Source organism: Pinus tabuliformis, chromosome 5_2 (assembly GCF_031772625.1).
Source record: "Pinus tabuliformis cultivar Carrire ecotype Pingquan chromosome 5_2, CPIR1, whole genome shotgun sequence".
NCBI classification, from domain to species: domain Eukaryota; kingdom Viridiplantae; phylum Streptophyta; class Pinopsida; order Pinales; family Pinaceae; genus Pinus; species Pinus tabuliformis.
This window is the reverse complement of record NC_142306.1, coordinates 863328629-863335520: the sequence shown is the minus strand read 5'-3', so window position 1 is coordinate 863335520 and position 6892 is coordinate 863328629. Positions and strand designations below refer to the sequence as shown.

General features: G+C 32.7%; 1 pseudogene; it reads right to left on the bottom strand.

The window, feature by feature from the left end:
• Positions 1-5503: 5503 nt before the first annotated feature.
• Positions 5504-6203, bottom strand: LOC149162054 (protein DOG1-like 3; annotated as a pseudogene).
• Positions 6204-6892: the final 689 nt, after the last annotated feature.

The following is a 6892-nucleotide window of genomic DNA, read 5'->3' as shown; positions in this document are numbered from 1 at the left end:
ATTTTTCCGGAAAAAAATTCTTAAATATAAAATTTATTATATTATAATATATATTACCACAATTGCATCAATAAATGTGGTTGATATACACCATAGGCGTCAACAAAAGAGTCATTAACACAAAAAGAGTCATACAAGCTACTCAATATGTTACTTTTATTTTACCTAATTTTTTTATAAATGTAACATAACACAATATATAATATTTTTAAAATCTTGAAGTAATCATAACCTAAAGCTACCTTTAAATAAATAAAACCAAAGCAGTTTCAATTGGAAGACATAAAGCGCTCTATCTTTGACGGAGGTAGCTGGAACATTAATATTTTGGAAAAATTTAAATAATATTTCCATTGAAAATTATCATTTTCCCTCTAGGTGAATGTACAACACAAATTTGAAATCTTGCATTTTAAATATGTATTATATAAATAAATAAAATTGTTGTACGATATCAAAATAAATAAATAAATAAAACATAATGTTTTAATTGTCAAAGTATTTTAAAATTTTTGAAATATAAAGTGAGAGACAGTGGGAGAGAATGGTAAGAGAGAGAGTGGGGGGAACACAAAGATGGAGAAAGGGAGAGGAGGAGAAAGTCTCTGAGAAAGTGAGGGAGCTCTAGAGATGGAGTTGGAGGAAACGATAGGGAAGGAAGAAGTTCAAGACACATATTGAGAGAAAGGTGGAGAGAGAGAGAGAGGGAGGGAGGGAGCGACAAGGGAGAGATGGAGAGAGTGTGTGTATGTTTGGGGGTGAGATATAAAGAAAAATAAGGAGAGATGGAGAGAAGGGGGAGAGAGAATGAGAGAGGGAGGGAGATAGTCAACAGAGTTGCAGGACAAAGCTCGAGAGAGAGAGAGTGAGTGAGTGAGTGACACGGGGGGGAGACAGAGGGAGGTGGGAGAGAAAGGAAGAGAGATAGGACTTGAGAGGGAGGGAGAGAGGAAGATGGAGTTGGAGGGGGAGAGAGAGGGAGGTAAGAATAAAAACATATAGAGAGAGAAAGGTGGAGAGAGAGAGAGGGAGTAACAAGGGAGATGTAGAGAGAGAAACAAAGTGAAAAGGGAGATGGAGAGAGAGGGAGAGAGGTTGCGATCCTTGGAATTCTGCCACATGTCTTGTCCTTTCTAACCTATAGGTGACCCACACTTGGTTACATCTCAACCATTTTGGTTTGAGTTGAGTTGTCTATCATTCTACCATGGCATGGGTTGTTTCGTCTTGTCATCCTTTCACATGATTGGAGCATGCGCTCCGTGCAACGTCACTTGTTTCAATCATCCACATATTGTCCTAGATATATGCATTCCCCACCATGCCCCCACATATGCTAAGAACATTTTCCTAATTCGGCATGCATACTCACTACACACCCAATTGTTTTAGCTACTCACCTCATGCCGCCATTGTGCACCCATGTTTCCAAGTTCACACGAAAACCCTAAATTTCCTCCAAAACATTACAAGTAATGTCACATTTTTTGTGATGTCCATGTCATCACACTCGTACTTCTTCAGTTATGTGCACTCTCAACTTAAGGGCCTGATAGTCACATTGCAATGTCACGTTATGTTCAACCGCATTAAAAGTTTTGTCACATTGTGATGTTTTGTTTTGTTGATCACATTGTGATGTGAGGTTATGCTCATCACATTGCAAGGTTCATCACATTGTGATGTTTGGGTTTGTTGATCACATTGTGACGTGGGGTTATGTTCACCACATTGCAAGGTTCATCATATTGTGATGTTAGGTTACGTTTGATCACATCACAGTGTTATTTGTGAAGGGTTATGTTGAAATGTGATGTGAGGATATGTTTGTCACAAAGTGATATTGGGCTACGTTTGTCACATTGTGACAATGGGTTTTCTTTGTTACAATTCAATGTTGGGTTATGCTTCATCATATTTTGACATCGAGTAATGTTTGTCACATTATGACGGCTAGTTCTATTCATAAAATTGCAATGTCAATATATATTCATCACATTATAATGTGGGGATATATTTATGACATTGTGATGTTGACCTATGTTGGTCACATTTTGACGTTGGATTTTTTTGTCACAATTTTGATATAGTGTTATGTTTTATCACATGCAATGAAGGGTAATGTTTGTTATATTGTGACGTATGGTGTTTTTTGTCACATTGTAAGGTCAATTTATGTTCAAGACATTGCGTAAAGCACGAGGGATTCACTGAGGGAGAAATACCATACCACGTAGGTTCATATTGGGGAATATATATTGAGGGAAAAATGACATAATATATTGGGGGATATATAGGGGGTAAAAGGTTTTATATTGGAAGGTATAAAAATGGAGCTAAAAGTTAATGAAACAATATAAAGGGGTATAAAAAATGTTAATAAAAAAATGGATACCTACAATATGTAGTGAAAGTATAGTTTTTTTTAATTGGGAAGGTGTATTGGGTTCGCATTGGTAGGGGGTTAAATAATGTGATTTTTAGAGGTATTTTCCAATATGTAGTCAAATTAAGAGTATTATTTAATATGTCATGAATACATGTGATATTTCATAAGTTCATTGAGTAAAGCCCTATAATATAAAATAACTTTTTACCTAAAAAAAATAAAAAATAAAAAAATATAAATGAAAAATTCTAATAAAATTGTTCCTTTCAATAAGAAATTTGAATTAACATATCAAATAAAAAAATATCCTTTGTACAATATGATATAAATTAAACTATTATAATTTAAATTTAATTTGATCATATGTGAATTAAAACTTTATCATAGTTTAGGAGATTTATATAGAATATTTTCACTTGCATAAAATATATCATCAAATTAAGGTCCTTTCTCACTTACCTTGAATATAAATCCCTCCTTCTCAAGTACCTGCATTGCGTCTTCCTCGAACATGGCTATATATATAACATATTGAGCAATGATTTTTATTGTGGCTTTAAATATTTACATTCACGGTTTCCTCAACTATTATATTCATTATTTCATAATATCAATTAAAACATTTTTTTTTTCAAATTACCTACTTTCATCTAAATTGTTTACATTTTACTAATTATCAATATTTTAATTTTAATGTTTAAATATTTAATTTTTAATTACTTATAGTTAAAAATAGCAATTATTATTATTGAATATAAATTTATATTAATAAATTTAAATAATGTAGTAAGATAATCTTCGGCAAAATCACATAACGAATCTTTTGTCGACGCGTTTCGAACCAACCAGTGTGGTTCATCGTCAGGACAAGTTGAAGAACCAATCTAGCTTAGCGTGTATAAATAGAGTGTGCAGAGATCCCAACGGCTACATTTCTAACGGCTAATTTGACCAAGAGACCCTGGTCAAACAACTAAAAAATTATTCAATTAATATTTCCCTAAAAAGCTAAATGTAGGTAAATATTTGGTAAATTTTAAAATAATTAGGTAAATGTTTGGTAAATTTAAATTAATTAGGTGTATTATTCTTATATTTATATCAAATTTAATTATTATTCCAATGTAAAGGTAACCAAACCCTATTTTTCAAGCTAGTTGCGTGATAATTAATTCATGGTCTTTGGTAAGTTAGATCTATATTTAATATTTTAATTAGATTGGTCCATTAAATCGATCAGTTATATAAGTAAATAATACTCTAAATCTTCTATTATTATTCTTAGAGAATTAGTTATATTAGGTGAAAATTATAACTAATATTATGGTAAATCAAAATTACCTAATAATAATTATTCCAAGGTAAACTATTATTACTAATAATTTAAGGTCGATAGTTTATTATTAAAACTAATGTTATTGGTACCTAAAGGTTAAACCAATATTCATTAAAAAGATTTTTATTCAAATTTATTAAGGTTAATAATGTCATTATTATCTATTATAAGTTAGGTCTATATCATATTTATTATTTAAATAGAATGGTCCATTAGATTAAAAGTTTATTACATAATCTAAAGCATCTTGATAGATCTAAACAGTTTGTTCAACTATTACTCCTAGAGTTTTAATTATATTAGGTAAATATTAGGTAAATCATAATCCAAAATCTATTCTTACTTATAATCCAAGGTTGATGTGTTTATTACTAAACTAATATTATGGTATCTTTAAACCTACAGGTTAAACCACTATTCATTAAAAAGACTATTTATTCCAAATTTTTATTAGGATAACCATATCAATATTATTAATTATTGATATTTATAAGGTTTAAATTGCGTTAATAAGAATTCGTTTAAGGGAAACTTAATTTTTTTAGGTTAACCTAGGGATACTTAAATAGTATAATACTAATAGGCCCCATAGATATAATAATAGCCCGAAACAAACTCAACCGTTCCAAGATCATAGGACAAAACTGACAAAAGAAAAATAAAGGAGGGGGAAAGACAGAAACCCTAAGACCTAACGAAAGGAAATGAGAAGGCTAAGAAGACAAGGCTGGGACCCAGCAACTGCTAATCTTCCAGCCATCATCCCTATTAAGGTTGACCGGCCTTTTTTCGATCTCCAGGGCCTCCCTAAATTTGCGATGGTGAAAGTGCGCAATTTTGGCAATGACTTGAGCCTCCTCTATACACACATGATGCATAGTCTTTCCCGCATGCTCAGCCAGGGCCGAGGACTTAGTCCTACCATGCCTTAAGTCAGCCGAATGCTCGCTGATCCGACCATTAGTTTTAATAATAAACTATCGACCTTAAATTATTAGTAATAATAGTTTACCTTGGAATAATTATTATTAGGTAATTTTGATTTACCATAATATTAGTTATAATTTTCACCTAATATAGCTAATTCTCTAAGAATAATAATAGAAGATTTAGAGTATTATTTACTTATATAACTGATCGATTTAATGGACCAATCTAATTAAAATATTAAATATAGATCTAACTTACCAAAGACCATGAATTAATTATCACACAACTAGCTAGAAAAATAGGGTTTGGTTACCTTTACATTGGAATAATAATTAAATTTGATATAAATATAAGAATAATACACCTAATTAATTTAAATTTACCAAATATTTACCTAATTATTTTAAAATTTACCAAATATTTACCTACATTTAGCTTTTTAGGGAAATATTAATTGAATAATAATTTTTTAGTTGTTTGACCAGGGTCTCTTGGTCAAATTAGCCGTTAGAAATGTAGCCGTTGGGATCTCCTAAAAAAATAAACTTTATGAGCACTACAAGAAAAAATATCATTGGTGAGGGTTATGCCTGTCACGGACCTTTAAGGTTTGTCACCAATATCACATATGGTGACGGTCTTTAAAATTTTTGTAAGTGTATATAGTGATGGTCCTTTAAGGTTTGTCACCAAAGCCATTTTCAATGACACTTTTGATGAGGGTCATTAAAGGCCTGTCACTAATTCTCCCTTTGGTGACACTTTTGGTGAGGGTCGTTAAAGGCCCATCACTAATTCTCTTTGGTGACACAATATTATTTAATCAAAGCCATCCATTCTAAGTGCAATTAATAATGCTTATTATGGAGATAGAGATGAAGCTGTGCAACTGTGATCAAAATCTGAACAAACTGGCATGCAGTGAGAATATCCAGCATGCGTTTCATAGTATCAAAAAGCAGGCTATCAGCCTTAACAAGCAATTTCTACAACTTTTGCACTTTACCTTCCAGCACAGACTCCAGGCTACTAGCTCCAAACGCAACCTGGGCCAAACTTAGCATAGGTCCATTGACCATGCTACGCTAGAGAAATACCATTTTGTCTGACAGCTTATGCTCTTCCTGCAGTGTTTCACACTGCAGCTTGTTTATCTGGTAGAGCTGTTTGGAAGACAGAGCAGCCAAAGTAGAGGAATTTATGCCTCTGAGTAGCTCAGCCAACTCTGACTCTAATTGTTGCCCTATTTCAGCATAATCCAAATGAAATGTCATGGAGGGTCTCCAACCTCAAATCCAAAGGAAGGCATTCTCCAGAGGGTTATTCCATGTGGGGCAGAACATGGCTAAAACATTACGCTCGGCTACTTTGAACCTCATACTGTAATATCTCTCATACTGCCCTAAAACTCTCAGAACCTGGGTCTGAAGCTATTCGTCATCCATTCCACTTTTTAGAGCAGATTGGAGATCTCAGACCTATATTTTCCAGCTCAGCAATCCAGTTAGAGAAGAATTCCTCATATCTCTGGTTATTTGCAGATGTCATATTGCTATAGATTTGTCAATACAAATCTTATTCTTTTAATGGTATATTTAGTGTTTGAAGGCCAAGTTAATGGACTAGGTCCTTAAAATATTATACAAGACTTAAGGCTCTTTTTGACCTCCCATTACCATGATGAAGAACTCAAGACCCATCCTTAATGTATAAAACCCCCTAATAGAACCTATATCATAATCAAAGGATAAAAATACCCTCATTGGAGTGATTAAAAGACTCATTTGATTCTCTTGAGATTTAAAATATTCATTTAAATCTTAAGACCCTTTAATTTTTCTCATTACCATGGTTAACACTTTAAGACCCATCCATTCTGTCAAAAAAAAAATTAATATCTCCCATATTGATGTCAAGCATTGGATTTAGAGGGTTTAGGTGTGGTTCAACATATCATTAATGTAATATCTCCTTTAGATGATTGATTTATATTTTATTACCTTTGTTTTCCTTTATGGGCCATGTTCAAGGCCCCAAGATTAATGCCTAGTATACAAAATCTCTCAATGATGCCCTTATCCCACCAAGAGCCCAATGATCTAGGTTTATGTTGTGGCTTGAGGCCTAGTTGAAGTACTAGGGCCATATAAGGTTCATTTTTTTCTCAAGGCTTAAGATTCCCTTCTTAGGTTCAAAGCCTCCTCATGGTACCAATATTTTACTCAAGGACAAAAGTA